The following is a 23,867-nucleotide window of genomic DNA, read 5'->3' as shown; positions in this document are numbered from 1 at the left end:
GCACGTGTTCAGCGTCATATCCAGAGGTTGTCTTTGGGAAATAGACGTATGAGTGCTGCCAGCATTGCTGCATAGGTTGAAGGGGTGGGGGGGGTCAGCTTGTTAGTGCTCAGACCATAAGTCGCACACTGAATCAAATTGGTCTGCATGGCTGTCGTCCCAGAAGGAAGCCTCTTCTAAAGATGATGCACAAGAAAGTCCGCAAACAGTTTGCTGAAGACAAGCAGACTAAGGACATGGATTACTGGAACCATACCTGTGGTCTGATAAGACCAAGATAAACTTACCAGGTGAGGAGTACAAAGACAAATGTGTCTTGCCTACAGTCAAGCATGGTGGTCGGAGTATCACGGTCTGGTGCTGCATGAGCGTTGCCGGCATTAGGGAGCTACAGTTCATTGAGGGAACCATGAATGCCAACATGTACTGTGACATACTGAAGCAAAGCATTAACCCCTCCCTTTGGAGACTGGGCCGCAGGGCAGTATTCCAACATGATAACGACCCCAAACACACCTCCAAGATGACCACTGCCTTGCTAAAGAAGCTGAGGGTAAATGTGATGGACTGGCCAAGCATGTCTCCAGACCTAAACCCTATTGAGCATCTGTGGAGCATCCTCAAACAGAAGGTGTAGGAGAGCAAGGTCTCTAACATCTACCAGCTCCGCGATGTCATCATGGGGGAGTGGAAGAGGATTCCAGTGGCAGCCTTTGAAGCTCTGGTGAACTCAATGCCCAAGAGGGTTAAGGCAGTGCTGGAAAATAATGGTGGCCACACAAAATATTGACACTTTGGGCCCAATTTGGACAGTTTCACTTAGGGGTGTAATCACTTTTTTTGCCAGCGGTTTAGACATTAATGGCTGTGTGTTGCGTTATTTTGAGGGGACAGCAAATTTACACTGTTATACAAGCTGTACACTCACTACTTTACATTGTAGCAAAGTGTCATTTCTTCAGTGTTGTCACATGAAAAGATAGAATAAAATATTTATAAAAATGTGAGGGGTGTACTCACTTTTGTGAGATACTGTAAAATCTAGTGGAACCAACTGCCTTCAGAAGTCACCTAATTAGTAAATATAGTCCACCTGTGTGTAATTTAATCTCAATAAAAATACAGGTGTTCTGTAAAGCCTTCAGAGGTTTGTTAGAGAACCTTAGTGAACAAACCGCATCATTAAGGCCAAGTAACACACCAGATAGTTCAGGGATAAAGTTGTCTAGAAGTTTAACTGCTGCCTGCCCACTGCATGTCATATGACATCGTAGGGTTTGAGCAGTGATATCTGAATGATGCCTACAGCTACAGACAACATTCACATATCTTCTTTTAGCGCTGGCGATTCCCTACACCATAAGAATGATCATAGCAGCTGTTCAGCCGCTTAATCGTTCTTACAGGCGCCCTCCTGCTGCCGTCCAGTGTTTCTACCGACTCATCCCTGCGATCGGTGAGTCAGAGAAGGGAACCGCTGATGCCGGATGCTGACCATAGAGATTTCTGGTGGACCAGATGGTCCCCGGAGTATCTATGATCGTTCGGAGAGATGGCGCGACGTTATAACATCACGCCCGGCCCCTGCATTTGAAAAAATGGCGCCGCCTCGGCTGGGAGGCCAAGATTTTTTTTTTTTTTTTTTTATTTCAGGCTTCCCAGCCTAGGAGGTGAGATGTGGGAACTTATTGACCACATATCTCACTGTAAGGAGGACCTGTCATGCTTATTCCTATTACAAGAGATGTTTACATTCCTTGTAATAGGAATAAAAGTGATAAAAAAAATGTAAAAAGAAAGTGTCAAACTAGAAAAATAAATGTAAAATTAACAATAAAAAAAGTAAAAAAAAATTTAAAGGGCCCCTGTCCCTGTGTGCTCGCATGCAGAAGCGAACGCATACGTAAGTCGTGCCCACATTTGTAAATGGTGTTCAAACCACACGTGAGGTATTGCCACAAACAATAGAGCAGAGTTCTGGTTGAACTAGATGGACTTGTGTCTTTTTTCAACCTGACTAACTATGTAAGAGCAATAATTCTATCCCTAGACCTCTGTAACTCAAATTTTTTTTAAAGTTTTGCCTATGGGGATTTTTAAGTACCGAAGTGTGGCGCCATTCCACGAGCGTATGCAATTTTGAAGCGTGACATGTTAGGTATCTATTTACTTGGCGTAACATCATCTTTCACATTATGCAAAAAAATTGGGCTAACTTTACTGTTTTGTTTTTTTTTTTTTAATGCATGAACCTTTTTTTTCCCCAAAAAAACACGTTTGAAAAATTGCTGCACAAATACCGTGCGAGATAAAAAGTTGCAACGACTGCCATTTTATTCTCTAGGGTCTCTGCTAAAAACATATATAATGTTTGGGGGTTCTATATAAATTTCTAGCAAAAAGCTTATGAGAGAAATGTCAGAATTGGCCTGGTAGGCAAGTGGTAAGCAGGGTTAGGTTATAAAAAAAATATCCCAAGCTTTGAACATCTCTCGGAGCACTGTTCAATACATCATCCGAAAATGAAAAGAGTATGGCACAACTGCAAACCTACCAAGACATGGTGTCCACCTAAACTGACAGGCCGGGACAGTATTAATCAGAGAAGCAGCCAAGAGGTATTAGTCACGCACTCCACAAATCTGGCCTTTATGGAATAATAGCAAGAAGAAAGCCATTGTTGAAAGAAAGCCATAAGAAGTCCCGTTTGCAATTTGCGAGAAGCCATGTGAGAGACACAGCAAACATGGAAGAACTGAACTGGAAGAAGGTGCTCTGGTCAGATGAGACAAAAATTTTACTTTTTGGCCTAAAAGTGAAATGCTATGTGTGGCGGATAACTAACACTGTACAGCACCCTGAACACACCGACCCCACTGTGAAACATGGCGGTGGCAGAATCATGCTGTGGGGTTGCTTTTCTTCAGCAGGAACAGGGAAGCTGGTCAGAGTTGATGGGAAGATGGATGGAGCCAAACACAGGGCAATCATAGAAGAAAAACTGTTAGAGTCTGCAAAAGACTTGAGACTGGGGCGGAGGTTTAGCTTCCAGCAGGACAATGACCCTAAACATACAGCCAGAGCTACAATGGAATGGTTTAGATCAAAGCATATTCATGTGTTAGAATGGCCCAGTCAAAGTCCAGACCTAAATCCAACTGAGAATCTGTGGCAAGACTTGAAAAATGCTGTTCACAGACGCTCTCTATGCAATCTGACAGAACTTGAGCTATTTTGCAAAGAAGAATGGGCAAAAATGTCACTCTCTAGATGTGCAAAGATACCCAAAAAGACTTACAGCTGTAATTGCAGTGAAAGGTGGTTCTACAAAGTATTGACTCAGGGGGGATGAATACAAATGCATGCCACACTATTCAGATATTGATTTGTAAAACATTTTGAAAACCATTTAATCATTTTCCTTTCACTTCACAATTATGTGCAACTTTGTGTTGGTCTATCACATAAAATCCCAATAAAATACATTTATGTTTTTGGTTGTAACATGACAAAATGTGGAAAATGTCAAGGGGTACGCATACTCTTTCAAGGCACTGTATGTGTACCGCATGTACCAGTGCGATTTCTCGCATGGGGTACAGGAAAGAAGGATTCTTTATTCGAGACACCGGTATCTGCAGCTCCCATAGGCCCCGGGGCTCCCCATAAATCATCTCAAGTCCTTCCTTTAAGCTGTGGAATACATTTTGCATGGGATACATGGGATCTTATATATAGGCTGAAAATGGATTGGTCATGGAGTAGAGTCTATGCATTAGCAGTAATAAACATGATTTAATGTGCACAGATTTCTATTAGTTGCTCATAGTACAGCATCTTGGGGGGCTCAAAGTTGATGTGAGCATGGGAATAACACTTGTCCGAAGTGCTGATTTCACCCCTATAGCATAGCTGTGAAGTTCAAATACACAAGGCAATCTTGGAAAGGCAGCATGATTGTTTGTATTTGGAGTGAGCAGTCTTACTTTGCCTTGACAGATTCTTCAGGCTTGCCAAACTGCATTCACCCTGCTGTCACAGTAGGAGGCAGGTAGTCGTCCATCTCAGTTTCAGCTCCTAATAGCCATGTGGCCTCAGAGAAGCCATAGATTGCTATACAGATGCATCTGCTGCTTATGTAGGGGGTGTTGGAAATACAGTCAGGTCCATAAATATTGGGACATTGACACAATTCTAATCTTGTTGGCTCTATAAACCACCACAATGGATTTGAAATGAAATGAACAACTGCAGACTTTCAGCTTTAATTTAAGGGTATTTACATCCAAATCAGGTGAACGGTGTAGGAATTACAACAGTTTGTATATGTGCCTCCCACTTTTTAAGGGACCAAAAGTAATGAGACAATTGGCTGCTCAGCTGTTCCATGGCCAGGTGTGTGTTATTCCCTCATTATCCCATTTACAAGGAGCAGATAAAAGGTCCAGAGTTCATTTCAAGTGTGCTATTTGCATTTGGAATCTGTTGCTGTCAACCCTCAATATGAGATCCAAAGAGCTGTCACTATCAGTGAAGAAAGCCATTATTAGGCTGAAAAAACAAAACAAACCCATCAGAGAGATAGCAAAAACATTAGGTGTGGCCAAATCAACTGTTTGGAACATCCTTAAAAAGAAAGAACGCACCGGTGAGCTCAGCAACATCAAAAGACCCGGAAGACCATGGAAAACAACTGTGGTAGGTGACCGAAGAATTCTTTCCCTGGTGAAGAAAACACCCTTCACAACAGTTGGCCAGATCAAGAACACTCTCCAGGAGGTAGGTGTATGTGTGTCAAAGTCAACAGTCAAGAGAAGACTTCACCAGAGTGAATACAGAGGGTTCACCACAAGATGTAAACCATTGGCGAGCCTCAAAAACAGGAAGGCCAGATTAGAGTTTGCCAAACAACATCTAATAGAGCCTTCACAGTTCTGGAACAACATCCTATGGACAGATGAGACCAAGATCAATTTGTACCAGAGTGAAGGGAAGAGAAGAGTATGGAGAAGGAAAGGAACTGCTCATGATCCAAAGCATACCACCTCATCAGAGAAGCATGGTGGTGGTAGTGTTATGGCGTGGGCATGTATGGCTGTCAATGGAACTGGTTCTCTTGTATTTATTGATGATGTGACTGCTAGTGTTTCGGGCAATATTATCTGCTCATATTCAGCAAAATGCTTCAGAACTCATTGGACGGCGCTTCACACGGTAGATGGACAATGACCCGAAGCATACTGCGAAAGCAACCAAAGAGTTTTTTAAGGGAAAGAAGTGGAATGTTATGCAATAGCCAAGTCAATCACCTGACCTGAATCCGATTGAGCATGCATTTCACTTGCTGAAGACAAAACTGAAGGGAAAATGCCCCAAGAACAAGCAGGAACTGAAGACAGTTGCAGTAGAGGCCTGGCAGAGCATCACCAGGGATAAAACCCAGTGTCTGGTGATGTCTATGCATTCCAGACTTCAGGCTGTAATTGACTGCAAAGGATTTACAACCAAGTATTAAAAAGTGAAAGTTTGATTGTCAATCTGTCCCATTACTTTTGGTCCCTTAAAAAAGTGGGAGGCACATATACAAACTGTTGTCATTCCTACACCGTTCACCTGATTTGGATGTAAATACCCTCAAATTAAAGCTGAAAGTCTGCAGTTAAAGCACATCTTGTTCGTTTCATTTAAAATCCATTGTGGTGGTGTAGAGAGCCAAAAAGATTAGAATTGTGTCGATGTCCCAATATTTATGGACCTGACTGTAGGTTCTCTATAACAGTCTTCGGCAATCTTATGCAGGCTCGTTGGCGTCTAGCCGTGTGTCATAACGTGCCGTCGTAGGAGATTCCCCGGAACTCCCCGACTGTGCGCATAACCGTAGGGGGCATCCAATCCAGAAGGTCCGATGACGTAGCTGTGACGTCCACACGTTTCACTATGTCCACGTGTACCTTCGGCAGGATAACGTGCCTCCCCTGCTCTTCTCCTTAAGCATGGAGCAGTCTTTCAGGGGGCTGTCTAAATTTCTCTTAAAGTGACACTGTATTTAAAAAAGATTTACGGTATCCATCATCTGTAACTGGGCTGGCTACAAATTTCCGCATTCCTTAACTTTGTTTATACTTGAGACTTGCTATGTCAATATCTTTTAGAAGTAAGCTACCCTAAGCCTTATACTGACAAAAATTCCAATAAAACAAATTACATATTGAAACTAGACTGGGAGAGAAAGTAATCCTATATTCTCATTCTTCTAAAAACACCTGACAATTTAGTTTGGTGTTTAACACTAGAGGTGCCAAAGCCCTCAGCTTGTAAATCCACCATTTCTCCTTTTTAAGGACTTTATCAAAGTCACCCCTTCTAGGGGGCAATTTAAGGGCATAGATACCCTTATTCTTCATTCCTTCACAGGTAAACAAGCGGGCAAGGTACATTCGTGAGATGTAAACATCAGTTTCTTCCCACGGTCCTAGATGGAGGCACGCATAAGCGGGTGCCCAGGGTGCCTCCATCAAGGTACCTCTACTTTGTTGATCATTTCGACCTGCAAATTGGAAGAAATTATTCTCCAAAGCGAATGACAGTAGCTCCAAAAAGGAATTCATTCTGTGGGCCCATTTCTGGGTAGTGATTTTCCAGAAAGAATTCAATCGCTTGTAATCCACAGATGTGTGGGATAGATGTGTAAAGGGACTCCCCATCTATCCTCACTAGCCACAGGTCCCCCTCAATTTTCAAGTTATCATTTTTTTGTAAGACATCACAAGTGTCTTTTACATATAACTTAAGCTTAGTTACCAGAACTTTAAGGAGAAGGTCCAGGTATCTACCAATTCTTTCCAAAGGTCCTCCCACTGCGGAGACCACTTGTCTACCAGGTGCTTTTTCTAAATTCTTATGAATTTTTGGTATTATGTAGAAGGTCGTGGTATTGAAATCAGTGAACTTTAGATACTAAAATTCACAATTGGTTAGTAGTCCAACTTCTTTTGCCAAATTCAGTTTCTCATTGAGATTTTAAACTAGTACCCTGAATGGGTTATTCTCTAGCTGTTTGTAGGGGGTTTTGTCCCTAAGTTGTCTTCTAACCTCATCCTCGTAGTCACTTTCATTAAGTAGTACTACATTACCCAATTATCCCTCCTCTTTATTATTAGGTTTTTTGCCTCTTTGAGTTCACTTAAAGCCTGTCATTCCTTTCTGGTAAGGTTATCTTTTATACCCCTAGTCCAATCTATTGATTTTAAAACCATTTGTACCATACTGAGGTGCTTTTACATATAACTTAAGCTTAGTTACATCTTAAAGGAGAAGGTCCAGGTATCTACGGATTCTTTCCAAAGGTCCTCCCACTGCGGAGACTATCGGTCTACCAGGTGCTTTTTCTAAATTCTTATGAATTATTGGTATTATGTAGAAGGTCGTGGTATTGAAATCAGTGACCTTTAGATAATAAAATTCACAATTGGTTAGTAGTCCAACTTCTTTTGCCAAATTCAGTTTCTCACAGGTTGATTTTACTTTCAAGTCTGCCCGTCTCCTCGAGATGGTAGGGGATATTTCTTCCCCTTCGTTCTCTTCTAATAACGAAACTAAAATTTTCAGGGACACTCAATCATTATCGTCAGTCTGTTGGTTATGATCTTGGGGTTCCCTCTTTTTGATTTTCCAGTGTTTTTAAGAAGACCTAACGTAAGAACAAAACAACGTCTTTATATACCATAAACTCGTCCATGTTGTCTGTGAGGGAAAAAGACATTCCTCTCCAAAGTAGTTGTATATGTCTAGTTGCTAGGTCCTCTTTCACACTCACTTTGAGATCACTTCTCACATAGACAGACAGACACCATCACCACTCTGTTTTACCCTATCTTTCCAAAAGAGAGCATAGCCAGGAATATTGATAGCCCAGTCATGTGAAGAATGAAACAAAGATTCAGCAATAGCAATTAAATCATAGTTCTCTTCGTGCACCAAAGCTTCCAATTGAAGCATTATGGGTGGAACTGCACATGGGTGTGCGTACTTCAAAAGTAATTATTTAAGTTTGTTATAGGCCACCCAGTGTTAAAGTGATTGTAAAGTCTTGTTTTTTTTTTTTTTTTTTTTTTTTTTTTACTTAAACATAGCAAACATATTATACTTACCTGCCTTGTGCAGTGGTTTTGCACAGAGCAGCCCAGATCCTCCTCTTCTCGGGTCCCTCTTTCGTGCTCCTGGCCCCTCCCTCCTGTTGACTGCCCGTACATCAAGCAGCTTGCTATGGGGGCACCCGAGCCAAGCCACAGCTTCCTGTGTCCATTCAGGCATGGAGCCGAGGCCCAGCTCCACCCCCTTTCTGAAGAAAGGGAGCACACATACATAGAATGCATCAAGATAAAAAACCTTCTGCCTTTACAACCTTTTTAATGAAGAGGTGGAGACTCAGCTCCTTGCACAGATAAAAAGGGCTGCAAGGGCTGGGACAGTGATAGTAATGGGGGATTTTAAGTATCCTTAGATTGACTGGAAAAATGACACTGCTGGAACAGTTAAAGGGCAAAACTGTATAAACATATTACAAGACCATTTTATGGTACAATTTATAGAGGTCCCCACTAGGACTGATGCTCTGTTGGACCTGGTAATCTCAAACCATGCAGAGCTTATTACTAATGTTCATATAAAAGAACATCTGAGTAGCAGTGACCATAACATGATTTCATTTAGACCCCTTTTAACACTGAGGCGCTAAAAAACTGCCCATAAAACATCTGGCGTTTTTGCGGCACCCCATTTTTAAGGTCACGTGACTCCATTTTTGCAGCGCTTTTGAAGCGCTTCTCATTCATTTCAATGGACAAGGGCGTTTTTTAAGTGCTCCAAACATGCTCCAAAGATGCTGCTTGCAGGACTTTTTTCACCGCCCCAGTGTGAAAGGATCCATTGATATTAATGGGAAGCAGTTTTCAGGACCTTTTCAGGCACTTTTTTTGCAGTGAAAGTGCCTGAAAAGCACCTCAGTATGAAAGGGGTCTTAATGTTAGCTGTAAGCAACAAGTTCTTCCTGGAAATATAAAAACGCATCTTTAAGGAGAGAAAATTTTCCAAGGAGGAGGGCTGCTCTCCAAGACTTAGACTGGTAAGGAATATTGGTATAGATGAGCAGAGAACAGAAAAGGGAATTCTTCAAAAAGACTCACTGCAAAGTATATTCCCATGGGCAATAAGTTTAAAAAGCTAAAAATAAAACCTATGTGGCTCACCGCCAAAGTTAAAAAATCTAGTAATAAGAAAAGAGCTTTTAAAAAAAAATAAAAAAGGAACACCATCATTGTCTAAATGTTACAAAGAACATAACATAATTTGTAAAAAGGAAATCAAATGAACGACAGATTGCAAAAGATAGTAGAACAAGCCCCAAACAATTCTTCAATTATATCAATAGTAAAAGGGTCAGGTCTGAGCATTTAGGCCCTTTACAAAACAATCGAGAGTTGGTGACTGGGGACAAAGAGAAGGCAAATGTATTTCTTCAGCTCTGTGTATACAAGGGAGCATGGGGGAGCTCATGGCCATTGTCACGGAACGTCCCACACTCCGCTTGAGTGCTTCCGTCATATACCACTTCCTCCCAGTCTGTATACAGATATCCCAACCTCTCTGAGCAGAAAACAAGGCGACACTTGCTTCACTGCTAACATGGACTCACTTTTTAGAACCAGAATACAGTCTTATATACACAGGAGAAGATTACTCTAACAATACAAATGTAACCTAATTAACATGAGCTAATTATCTAATCCTTTATACAGCCTAGGTGACTGAGACATGACCTTTCGCCCAGACTTGTGGGCACCGAGTTTCATACAGTTATATCAACACAATAGCAGTCGTCCCGTCTCCTACATTGTATAGAGGACAATGTCATTAGCTCATTCAATTAACATAAACACAGGTTGATGACACCAGCATCTCCTCACAGGATGTGTCCCAACAGAATGAATCCATTGAAAATCCAGGGCCCATAATCAAAAGGCACCAGGCTTGCATACAGTCCTCTCCAACAGCCTCTGTCCCGGCTAGGTCTGTGACATTTCTCCCCTTTCGGCAGGAGACTAACACAGGAGGAGACCCCAGACGGGTTGACTCCGAAGTTAGTCCATAGTTCCAGTCCTCTACTGCCTGTACCCACACAGTACCCCAAACAAATTGTTCCAAACAGAGTATTACTCACCCAGCCAACCTCTGCCTCTCTCAGAGAACATATCTGCCGCTGGGGAGAGGCCTGGACTGGCTCTTCTCCCTGGAATCCTTTCTGCCGCTGGAGAGAAGACAGGGTGTCTGGGCTCACTCTGTCATGCTGTTGGGGATTGGGGCCCACTGCCCAGCATCCCTGGGGTATTCCTTCACAGGAAATCCATCCTCTGTTAGTTGAGGGCAGAGTCCAGCAGTCCTCGGCCCTGTTGCCAGCCCTTCTGCTGGAAACCCCACACCATCTGTTCCGGCTAACTGTTGGAGAGGGAGGCCGACTGCCCCGCCTCCCTGGAACTCTGTAGTTGTTGCCGGTGCTGGGCAGAGGTTGGTAGCACTCTGCCCTGTTGCCAGCACTTCTGCTGGGGACTCCGCATCCTCTGCTCTGGCTAACTGTTGGGGCAGGAGGCTGGCTTCCTCCACTCCCAAACTGTGTAGCTGCCATTGGGGAGGTGAGCCGGCTGCTTCCTTTTCCATTCCCTCATCTGGCTGCTGGGATGACATGTCGATGGTACTGTCTCCCAGGTACAGGGATCTTTGCTGGGGAGGAAAGCCCACTTCCTCCACCCTGGCCAACTGTTGGGGAGGGACAACACACACCTCCTCTCCCTTCTCCCCCTGTATCTGCTGCTGGGAAGTGATTGCCATCTTCTCAGCCTGAGCCTCCACAATTGCTGCAGGTGTGGGGCAGAGGTCTTGGACCCTCTGTCCGGTTGCCAGCACTTCTGCTGGGGGTTTGCCAGGTGGTTCCTCTTCTACAGAAACATCTATTAAATCCCCAGTCTCTGGAATTGGTAAAAGTGTGGGACAGAGGTCTTGGACCCTCTGTTCAGTTACCAGATCTTCAGCTGGAGAAGTTTGTTTTAACTCCATAGATGCTGCTGGCAGAAAATCACATGTCCCTGTCAGTGTTGTGGGAGAAAGGCCGACTACCTCTTCTCTCAGGAAGGCTGAAGCCACTGTTGGTGCTGGGCAGAACACAGTGAACTTTGGCCCTGATAGCAGCTCTTCTGCTGGAGGCTCATCAGGTTGTTCTTCCTCAGCAGAAAAGTCTATCAAATCCCATGTCTCTGCAACTGATGTCTGGGGATAGAGGTTCACCATCTCCTGTCCATGGAACCCAGAAGATGCTATCATTTCTGGGCAGAGGTTAGCAGAGCTCTGCCCTGTTGTCAGCACTTCAGGTTTGGGGATGGCAATCTCCGGATTTTCCACTGCCGATTCTCTGGCATGCTGCTGAACTTGTTCTAGCAGTTTCCTGTATGCCCTTTCCAGATGCTGTTCCTTCCTTAGCAAATGGTCCAGATCAGGTTTGAGCTCTGAGACCCCTGCAAGACCGAGCATAGACTCTCTATAGTCTCTCAGGTCCTCAAGGTCAGGTTCCCCTTCATCGCCAAACATAAAAAGATCTGTAAGGCTCTCCCACAGCAATCAAGGGCCGCCAAAGTCATATCCCTCCGGAGAGCATTCTGTTGTCTCCCCTAAATATCCCTCCTCTGCGTGCCATTGCAGAGCCCGATAACGATTGTCCAGCTCTATCTCCTGCTGGACCAACCTGTCCAACTTAGTCACCCATTGCTCCTGGGGCTGCTCTCCCAGGAATGCCATCCGCAATGCCCGTTGGTCACTGGCCGGTTGCTCTTGGGTTGGAAAGCACTTGCCCTGTTTTATACCAGCGAGACGGAGGGCTGCAATCCAGAGCTCCACCCGAATTTGCTGCCTAAGCTCCAGGTATTCATCCTCAGACACAGTCCTGGTGTATGTTGAAAGGATGATCCGCAGCAGCAAGGGAATTCTGATGCCAGGTCCATATCTCCGCTGGGGTGACTGAAGTCTGCTATGCTGATCTTGGATCCAGTTGGAGGTTTGGATGTCCAGACTTCAGGAAGCTTTCCCGCTGCTTGCCACCAATGTCACGGAACGTCCCACACTCCGCTTGAGTGCTTCCGTCATATACCACTTCCTCCCAGTCTGTATACAGATATCCCAACCTCTCTGAGCAGAAAACAAGGCGACACTTGCTTCACTGCTAACATGGACTCACTTTTCAGAACCAGAATACAGTCTTATATACACAGGAGAAGATTACTCTAACAATACAAATGTAACCTAATTAACATGAGCTAATTATCTAATCCTTTATACAGCCTAGGTGACTGAGACATGACCTTTCGCCCAGACTTGTGGGCACCGAGTTTCATACAGTTATATCAACACAATAGCAGTCGTCCCGTCTCCTACATTGTATAGAGGACAATGTCATTAGCTCATTCAATTAACATAAACACAGGTTGATGACACCAGCATCTCCTCACAGGATGTGTCCCAACAGAATGAATCCATTGAAAATCCAGGGCCCATAATCAAAAGGCAACAGGCTTGCATACAGTCCTCTCCAACAGCCTCTGTCCCGGCTAGGTCTGTGACAGCCATAATGAAGATGGCATTGATACAGCCCCAAATGATACAGAATGGCTCAAAAGTGATAAGGTCCAGAAATATTTAGACCAAATAAATGTGGATAAAGGCACCTGGACCAGATGACATACACCCATGAATTCTAAAATAATTGGGCTCTGTCATTTCAAAGCCATTGTTTCTAATTTTTAGGGACTCTTTAATGACCGGAATAGGTTTCTTCAAAGTAAGAGCTGTGAAAATGTGGAATAGACTCCCTCCAGAGGTGGTTCTGGCAAGCTCAGTGGAATACTTTAACCACTTGCTTACTGGGCACTTAAACCCCCTTCCTGCCCAGGCCAATTTTCAGCTTTCAGAGCTGTCACACTTTGAACGATAATTACGCGGTCATGCAACACTGTACCCACATTAAATTTTTATAATTTTTTCCTCACAAATAGAGCTTTCTTTTTCTATTTTGTTATAAAATTTTGCAAACAGGTAATTTTTCTCCTTCAATGATGTACGCTAATGAGGCTGCACTGATGGGCACTGATAGGCTGTACTGATGGGCATTGATAAGGTGGCCCTGGTGGACACCGAGAGGTGGCACTGAGATATGGCACTGATGGGTGACATTGATGGGCACTGGTAGGGGACACGGATAGGCAGCACTGCTAGGTGGCACTGATGATGAGGCACTGATTGGTACCACTGGTGGGCATTGATAGGTGGCACCGATATACACTGGTGGGCACTGGCAGGTGGCACTTGTGGTAACAGATGATGTGGCCGTGCCTCTCCCTCTTCGGGATTGATTACGGAAGCCGGTGATCGGCTTTTTTTTCTCCTCACGCTGTCAGCGTGAGGAGAAAAAGAAAAGATTACCGATCTTGTTTACATCACATGATCTACGGTCATTGGCTGACAGCTGATCATGTGGTAAATAGCCGGGATACTCCGATTTGTGATCAGCCGAGTCTCAATAACTCAATGATCACAGAGCGTGCCGCATGCATCCCGCAGGGGGGAGCGCGGGGAGCGTGCAAAGGGGAGGACATCTCGGTCTACTCTGCAGCCGTCATTCGGCTATATTGCAGACGGGAAGGAGTTAAAAAAGGCCTGGATTCTTTCCCAAATATACATAATATAACTGGGTACTAACATTTATAGGTAAAGTTGATCCAGGGAAAATCCTCGGGGGATCAGGAAGGATTTTTTTCCCCTGCTGTAGCAAATAGGAGCATGCGTTGCTGGGGCTTTTCGCCTTCCTCAGGATAAACTGTGGGTAAAGGATTGTGTATATGGGATTGTATTTATTTTCTTTTTGGTTGAACTAGATGGACTTGTGTCTTTTTTCAACCTGACTATGTACAGTAACTATGGAATTGTACCACTGGATTAGCGTAAGGCCAACGTGGTGCCTATGTTTAAAAAGAGACCAAAGTCTTTACCAAGTAACTATAGACCTGTTAGTTTAACTTCTATAGTTGGGAAGATACTGGAGTTTTTAATAAAAGACCACATAGATGAGTTCTTGCTGGAAAAAAGTATTTCAAGCAACAGTCAGCATGGATTCATAAAAAAGTTGTCAAACAAATCTGATTTCTTTTTATGAGGAGGTAAGTAAAACCTTGGAGAGAGGGGTAGCTGTGGACGTGGTATACTTGGATTTTGCAAAAGCATTTGACACAGTTCCCCACACACGGCTAATGTGTAAGGTTAAAGTGATTGTAAAGTCAGAAGGTTTTTTATTTTAATGCATTCCATGCGTTCCGTCTAGTTCGTTCTGACCAGCCGACCATTTTTTTTAATTACTAAGTTTTTTTTTGGTTTGACTCCAGTTTCCTTCAATGCCACAGGAAAGGCAGACTGTGAGCTCCCAGTTTGCTCATTGTTGGGACTTTCCCAACTGCGGGGGGGCAATCGATGGGAAACATGTCCACATCGCCCCACCACCCCATTCGGGGTCATACTATTTTAACTATAAGGGGTTTCATAGTATCGTGTTGATGGCAGTGGTGTCGGCGACATATGAGTTTCTCTATGTGGACGTGGGGAAGAATGGCCGGATGTCGGAGTCTTTGCCCAGACCAAATTCTATGGACGTCTCCAGAGTGGTGGCTTGGGATTCACAACTGCGGAAGAGAATGTCAGAGGACTCCCATTTGTTTTTATCGCTGATGAAGCATTTGGTCTGGGTGATCACATGATCAGGCCATTCCCCCAGAGGACCCTCACCCCAGAGAAGAGGGTTTTTAATTACCATCTGGCCAGAGCCAGAAGAGTCGTGGAGAATACCTTTGGGATAATGGCCAGCTGGTTCTGCTTATTTCTAACAGCAATTAACATGGCAGAGTACAAATTTAACCACATTGTTTTATCCTGCTGCATACTGCACAACTTTTTAAGCAAAATGCACCTGGTTATGTTGCCACAGTTGGGCCTGAGGCCGGATTACATGAGAATCCAATGACGGTCCTGGAAGATGGCCGTCCTGGCTTGCCCCCCCAAAGTGCCTGTGAAGTGTGTGAAAAATATGTGGAATATTTTACGGGGTAGGGGGGCCATTGCTATGCCAGCTAATTTTTAAATACCGTATTTATCGGCGTATAACACGCACAGGCGTATAACACGCACATTCATTTTAAGAGGGAAGTTTCAGGGAAAAAAAATTAAATTTTAAATAAGAAACTTTGAAGCAAAATAAGGGTCAGTGCCCATCTGCAGCCTTACCATTGCCATCAATGCAGCCTGATAAATGCCCATCTGCAGCCTCACAAGTGCCATCAATGCAGCCTCATCAGTCCACATCAATACAGCAGCCTCACCATTGCCATCAGTGCAGCCTGATCGATACCCATCTGCAGCCTAGAGGGGACAGGGAGGGGGGTGGGACGAGCGCCGACAGATTACATACAGTTAGAATCTCCTATGTTAGACAGAACAGTGGTCCAATGGCGGCCCAGGAGACGGGACTTCCTATTACAGAGGCCACCAAGTAAACAGAAGTTTCTCACTGTATGTAATCTGACGGCGCTTGTCCCGCCCCCTTCCCTGTCCCCTCTGAGGCAGCTAAAATTGAAGTATTGGCGTATAACACGCACATGCTATTTGCACCCGATTTTCATGGTGAAAAAGTGAGTGTTATACGCCAATAAATACAGTATTTTCAAAATAATCCAAAAAAAAAGGAGTTCTTGATTAAAAAAAAAATAAAATGACAATAAAAAATAATTCCAAACATTATTATGGAGATCTTGCTTTAAAAACAAAAAAGATTATTCAGATCACGAGAAATAATAAAGAAAGAAGTGTGTGAGAACTCATAATAAAAGAGGAAGGCAACGCTGGAGAAACTGGTGGAATTGGCGAAGCCTTTGTACCCCAGGGCAGACATCAACTATTTTACAGGCAAAATTGGTAGCCTGAGGAGTCCATATAATAGTGAGCACAATCTGGTCCAGGACTTCGAGAGATCAAGAACAGGAGCAGGTGACATATTTGTCCCCAGGTTGTGGTCATACAACAGCCGGCGTCTTTTTTCAGACCAGACTGAACCCATAGTTACATAGCTGAATAGCATAGCAGATAATTTGTTTCACTTTCATAGAGCTTTTCCCTTTATGAGGTGGACTATCAAGTGGACTTCCACTATTAATTTTTCTTTCTAACATTGTTTTGATTCCACTTTATGTTCAAGTGTGCACGTTTTGAATTATTGAATGAAATATGTTCATTAGAGCCACATCTTACATAGTTACATAGTAGGTGAGGTTGAAAAAAGACAGAAGTCCATCAAGTCCAACCTATGTGTGTGATTATATGTCAGTATTACATTGTATATTCCTGTATGTTGCGGTCATTCAGGTGCTTATCTAATAGTTTCTTGAAACTATCAATGCCCCCCGCTGAGACCACAGCCTGTGGAAGGGAATTCCACATCCTTGTCACCCTTATAGTAAAGAACCCCCTACGTAGTTTAAGGTTAAACCTCTTTTCTTCTAATTTTAATGGCCCGAGTCTTGTTAAACTCTCTTCTGTGAAAAAGTTTTATTCCTATTGTGGGGTCACCAGTACAGTATTTGTATATTGAAATCATATCCCCTCTCAAGCGTCTCTTCTACAGGCCATCACTATCTTGTTTTCCTTCCATGCTTCCTTTCAGGCTGTGGCTGTGGTGTTGGAGTGGCAGGAGGTGGAGGAGGAGGATGGTTGAACTCACACAGGTGGTTTTGGTTGTGAGTTGGCCCCTCAACTCCATATTTAGGGTCAGATACATAATTTCCTCACTGTAACTGGACTTTGAACATCTGCTGTCCCCAGGCCGTTTACCATTGCTACAAAGGAACCAGTGGAACCTGCCGTATACACCTCTACATCTGTTTGGATCAATCGATCCTCAAGCCTGTTTGACACCTAGCCGTACGGCAAACGTGTCCACCAGTTCCGGTAAGCGTATTTGCTCCATCTATTCTTTGCTGTGGATACTGAGTATTGGAACACCACCTCTGTGAACCACGTATCACCCTTGAGAAACCTCTCACTCATCCTACATTCATACTGTCCACCTTCATTGAACATTCACATGACCATAATGTCCATGTTATTGGTCGTTGATATGATCATGGACTCATCATAATATTGTATTTGGTTTTTTATATTTTTTACATTTAGCTCCCTGTACTTGTCTACAAACTGGGGGAGGAAGTTGTGATCATTGAAGCCATCCATTTTCTCTGCAAGACACAACACAAGATAAACACCTAATATCAGGTTAAACTTTCCTAATCTTGTCCCAATATAGGCCACTGATGCACCAAGTTAAAATTGTACCTTTGTTATCATGATCGGCGCTTTCGCTACTCCTTCCTCCGCTTACAGATCGTACGTACGACGACGCGTATTGCGCTTCATATACACTGCGCATGTGTCAAACTCCGCCTGCCCCTGACCTTCTATCCAGTATATTTCCCGCCCCTACTCTTTCAGTGCAGTGGGAGAGCACACGGCGGAGAAAGAACAAGTGCATGCAGACAGCAGCAGAAACGAAGAAAGCACGGAACCACGAACGTCCCGATCCCGGAGGAGATGTAAGGCCTCAAATATGTCCTTTGTAGAGACGGTGGAGATGGTGGACATCTTGAAGAGGGCCGACTATGACGGGAAGCATGGACCTTACCCAAACCCAAATGTAAGAAAGGCCAAGATCATGACTAAAGTTGTGAAAAGTCTGCACAGGAATTTTAGGGTACGACGATCCAAGGATCAATTGAGGAAATGCTGGTCAGACCTGAAATTGAGGGAGCAAGATCAGTATCGAAAGATTAGGAAACTGCTTCTAAAAAGTATTTGTCCTGTTTCTATTATTATTATTACTTGCATGCTGCTCCACGTGTTTTTCTTTACTGTTGTACAGTTCAAAATGGCAACTTTCAGGTTCGTGGGCACAGTAATCGTTCATAGTAAACATTGTTCGTTCGCCCACTAATAAGATGTTTTTGGCAGATTCAGGTTAACTACATTTGTTCAGGTCTATTTGTATTAAAAGAAGTTTAGTACATTGTAGTCTAGATGGGTCTGTGTCAGGGCTGGGCTCAGCCCTTCCTTCTCTGAGCTGGCCGCTAAGCTGTCGGCTAATTGCCAGCTCCCATCTCTCTCCAGTTACCTAGCTGTTGTTGATTCTGCTCGTCAGTCCTGCCTACTTAAAGCCATCCATCTGACTTGATCTCTGCCTTCGCCTTTGTCAATATCACAGAGACTTTCTCCTGTGTTCCTGTTGAAGACTTGTGACGTGTGTCAACATGTGCTATCACGGATATCAATGTACGCGTTTTGTGGGTGCAACCCCTTCCTCGCAACTCAAGTAGATGAGAGGAAGGGGTTGCACCCCCGAAACACGTCCATTGATCCCCCATGATGGGAGCTAGCACATGTTGACATTAGGCATGGGATCAGGAGGGAAATCCACATTTTGACTTTCAATTTGTGTGCACCTTCAAAATTTGGCTTTCACAGGGGTGACATCACCCCAACTGATGAAGGCAAGATCAACACAGTTTGGACATACTAATGTCTGATATTGCCTTCAAATTATCAAAGTTGAACTTTGTAAGTTCCTGAGTTGTGTACTGTTTTATGGTTTTAAGCATGCCTGTTTAACACCAAAAAGGCTATTTGTACTGTCAAAACCAAAAATGTTATTACAAAAATATGTTGGTTTGTTCTAAAAACCCTTTTCTAATGCACATGTAAATGTGCACAGAGTAAAAAGTTTTCTACTCAACAATGTATGGCTTCTTCTTTAAATGCTCAATAGCAGTTTTTGGACTAAGTTGGTGTTTACAGTGACAATGGGTGTTATTTACTAAAGGCAAATCCACTTTGCACTACAAATGCACTTTTAGTGAACTTTCAGTGCAGTTTCAAGTGCACTTTTGCAGTGCACTTGCAGTGCAAAGTGGATTTTCCTTTAGTAAATAACTCCCACAGTTCTTTATACAATCATGCCATTTTCGTGACTCACAAAAATTCATTCATGGTGCTGAAAATGATGAATATTTTTATCAGTAATGCATTACATACATTAACAACAAAAACAAGGTGTGTGTGTGTAGCAGACCCACAACATAATAGTTCGCTGAATGGTCAAAAAGAAAAGCCCATTGGATAACAGCAGTAAATCAAAGGAAATCTTATTTCAGTTTAACTAAAAAATCTCTTTTTCTAATGTTTATTAAAATTTTTTGGCATATCATTGGCCCCCCTACCCGCAAAGTACTCCAATATATTTGATACGGACCTCGCGGGCGCTTTGGGGGGGCAAGCCAGGACTGCCACCCTCAAGCCATTCTTCCCCACGTCCACATAGAGAAGCTCATATGTCGCCGACGCCACCGCCAACATCACAATACTATTAAACCCCTTATAGTTGTAATAGTATGACCCTGAGTTGGGGGTGGGACTATGTGGACGTGTTTCCCATCAATTGCCCCTCCGCAGTTGGTAAAGTTCCACCACTGGGCAAATTGGGAAGCCACAGTCTGCCATTCCTGTGGCATTGAAGGAAACTGTGGAGTTAAGCAAGAAAAAAAAAATAGTAATTTTGCACATAAACATTGCAAGCAGATTAGACACAAGCATTCTTGGCCAAAATCAGTATTAACATTTATTTTAAGGAGTATTTAAAGGCAAATATATAAAGTACACTTATCAGATTCCTCACCCCCTCTGATGGCTCATTGTAAAAAATTTAGAAGGGGGGGGGGATGTTTTGGACAGGTAACCCTCTACACTTCATTGAGAGCTGAATGCATAAATAATGTGTGTTACTTTGGCCAGCCCCTCCTTACTTACACTATTGGCAGCCCACTGGACAGGTAAGAAGTGTCATAAAACAAAAATATAAATACACACTGTACAAATTGAAGCACTTTTTTACATTCTGCAATTACCTATCAAGATAATAGGAGAACAAAACGTTAAACAGTACCATTTGAAAGTATTCAGGCAGGCCCTTTCAATACATGCTTTAGTGAATTCATCCATAAATATGACCACAAAAGAGGTAGGTATCGTGTGTAAGGGTTTGGCAAAGTCAGCAGATAGAGGATTGGTACACCGGTTGAGTTAGCGGTTAGGGGGGGTTCAAAAAAGCCTCTGGCACTCTGCATTCATTTAAGGACACAAATAACATTTGTACACATTTTAGAGGGTACTTAGGGTAAAGCACTACTATGGAGCTGACAAAATACATTGTTAAGTGACTAGGCTAGGTGTGTATGGGCCTAGGATAGCATGCTGGGGAAGTTAGTGAAGGCAAATATGCATGAAGGACAAAAAGGAACTTTAAAAACTTCCAGCATGCATGAGGATAAAGGGCACATAGCATATTACAATCATGGTAATTAGGGAATGATGAAAGAAATGCAATACATTAGCAAACATTAAATCCATACTTAATATAGTCCTTCTGCAGGACCTGTATGATGGCAGAATAGGTCTCTGGAATAATGATCCCCAGAGCCTGTCGGAAAATGCCTGTTGAGAACTTGATGTCCTGCAGACTTCTCCTTGTCGCCAAGTACCGCAATGTGGCGACTAGCCTCTGTTCAGGAGTGATGGCTTGCCGCATGCAGGTGTCCTGCTTCGTAATATAAGGGGACACCAAAGCCAACAAACGGTGAAAAATGTGTTCCGTCATCCGGAGAGAATTCCTGAAATCATCAGGATTATTCTCCTGGATCTCCCGCAACAAAGGCATATGCGAGAATTGGTCACGCTAGAGTAACCAATTCTTCGTCCATGAACTCATCCCCGCCCTGTTCGTGGACTGGGCTTGGGTCAAAGTAAGAACCCCAACACCAAGCCCCTGCATAGCACGAACTCTACGATGAGTACGTACCCGCAACATGGCTTCAAAACGGTCGGCTGGTCAGAACGAACTAACAGAAAGCATTGAAAAACAGAAAGGCCTGAGAAGAGCGAGCTGAAAATCAGAAACGAGCGGACAAGAACGCACTGCCAATCAAATACGTACTATAAAATACGCACTGAAAAACAAATGCGAACTGACTACACGCACTGAAAACCAGATATGATCTGACAAGCACAAACTGAAGAGCAATAACGATCTGAAAAGAACGAGGCTGAAAAGTGCGAATCGTCTCTCACCAAACTTCTACTAACACGAGATAAACACGAGATTAGCAGAAGGAGCCCAAAGGGTGGCACACTTGGTACTGAACTTCCCTTTTATAGTGCCGTTGTACGTGTTGTACTTCACCGCGTTCTTGACGTTTGGAATTTCCAACAACATTTGTGTGACCGTGTGTATGCAAGGCAAGATTGAGCCAACATCCGTCGGAAAAAAAACATGGATTTTGTTGTCGGAATGTGCGATCGCGTGTACACGGCATTAGACTGACGTATTTGTCAGCAATTGCGCTATGTTGCGCACAAGAATTATCAACATGGCAATAAGTGCGTCAGGATGCTAGCGAGGGTACTTTGCAAACACCGCGCTTCTACCTACATTCATAAACTGCATTCCCCTACAAGGGCGATGGTACAGCATACTTCTAAGACTGCAATTACTTCTTTGTTTCACAATTACTATGCAGCTCTGTACAACCTGGACTCTGCCTCCTCCCATATAGATGTTGTACAAAAGTAGTCCCGCATGGAGGCTTATCTTACCTCTTCAGGATTACCCACCTTGTCCCCCAAACAACAGGCTGACCAGGAACAACTGATATCTCAGATGGAGCTATTGGCCACCATGAAGTCCCTGGCGAATGGGAAGAGCCCAGGGCCTGACGGCTTTATGAAGGGTTATTATCTGAAGTTTTTCACCCAGCTTCAGACCCATATGTGCACATATTTTAACTCCCTCGCCCCTAAGGGCCAATTCCCTCAAGGAGCTTTACTAGCTCACATTACGGTTCTCACAAAAGAGGCAAAAGACCACATCCTTTCCCAAAACTATCATCTAATTTCCCTATTAAACACCAACTTAAAGATATTTACCAAAATTCTCGCCAATCAGTTAAAACACTTCCTCCCCTCGATAATCTATCCCAACGTTACATATAAGGACCCAGACTCACCAGAAGAGCTTTGAGAAAGTCCCAATCAACCTGATCGAACACTTTCTCAGCGTTGGTGGATAGCATCAAACATGGAAGTAAATAAGAACCAGCCAGATTAAAGATGGGTGAAGTTGGACCCACCACTGTTTGCTCTAAATGGCCAATCTGTAATGGCTCTGCCCACTAACTTGAGAAGGACCATGTCCGAATTTGCTGCCTATGTAGACATTTAGATAAGCCTATCATGCTGACCACATATTGACTCATAATTTTATGGAATCTCTTGTTCTGTAGCTGCATTACCATTTATAGAAGTATTTCCCTGTGATGACTAACTTACTGTATCTCACAAAAGTGAGTACACCCTCACATTTTTGTAAAGATTTTATTATATCTTTTCACGTGACAACACTGAAGAAATGACACTTTGCTACAATGTAAAGTAGTAAGTGTAATGCTTGTATAACAGTGAAAATGTCCAAATTGGGCCCAAAGTGTCAGTATTTTGAGTGGCCACCACTAATTTCCAGCAATGCCTTAACCGTCTTGAGCATAAAGTTCACCAGAGCTTCACAGGTTGCCACTGGAATCCTCTTCTACTCCTCAATGACGACATCACGGAGCTGGTAGATGTTAGCGATCTTGCGTTCCTCCACCTTCCATTTAAGGATGCCCCACAGGTGCTCAATAGGGTTTAGGTCTGGAGACATGCTTGGCCAGTCCATCACCTTTACCCTCAGATTTCATGAGGTCACTCAATTCACACCCCTCTACAACTTTACCCTCAGCTTCTTTAGCAAGGCAGTGGTCGTCTTGGAGGTGTGTTTGGGGTCATTATGTTGGAATACTGCCCTGCGGCCCAGTCTCCGAAGGGAATGGATCATGCTCCGCTTTAGTATGTCACAGTACATGTTGGCATTCATGGTATCTCTCAATGAACTGTAGCTCCCCAGTGTCGGCAGCACTCATGCAGCCCCAGACCATGACACTCCCACCACCATGCTTGACCGTAGGCAAGACACACTTGTCTTTGCACTCGTCACCTGGTTGCAGCCACACACACTTGACACCATCTGAACCAAAATAAGTTTATCTTGGTTTCATCAGACCACAGGACATGGTTCCAGTAATCCATGTCCTTAGTCTGCTTGTCTTCAGCAAACCATTTGCAGCATTCTTGTGCATCATCTTTAAAAGAGGCTTCCTTCTGGGATGACAGCTATGCAGACCAATTTGATGCAGTGTGCGGCATATGGCCTAATCACTGATAGGCTGACCCCCCACCCCTTCAACCTCTGCAGCAATGCTGGCAGCACTCATGCGTCTTTTTCCCAAACACAACCTCTGGATATGATGCTGAGCACATGCACTCAACATCTTTGGATGACCATGGCAAGGCCTGCTCTTAGTAGAACCTGTCCTGTTAAACTGCTGTACGGTCTTGGCCACCATGCTGCAGCTCAGTTTCAGGGACTTGGCAATCTTCTTGTAGCCTAGGCCATCTTTATGTAGAGCAACAATTCTTTTTTTCAGATCCTCAGAGAGTTCTTTGCCATGAGGTGCCATGTTAAACTTCCAGTGACCAGTATGACAGAGTGAGAGCGACAATACCAAATTTAACACACCTGCTCCCCATTCACACCT

General features: G+C 43.7%; 1 protein-coding gene across 4 annotated transcripts in view; it reads right to left on the bottom strand.

The window, feature by feature from the left end:
• PLA2G15 (phospholipase A2 group XV) overlaps positions 1–23,867 on the bottom strand; it is a 451,295-nt gene that overhangs the window by 250,681 nt on the left and 176,747 nt on the right. The window lies entirely within an intron of this gene.

Source organism: Aquarana catesbeiana, linkage group LG11 (genome assembly GCF_042186555.1).
Source record: "Aquarana catesbeiana isolate 2022-GZ linkage group LG11, ASM4218655v1, whole genome shotgun sequence".
NCBI classification, from domain to species: Eukaryota; Metazoa; Chordata; class Amphibia; order Anura; family Ranidae; genus Aquarana; species Aquarana catesbeiana.
This window is presented reverse-complemented; position numbering and strand designations above follow the sequence as displayed.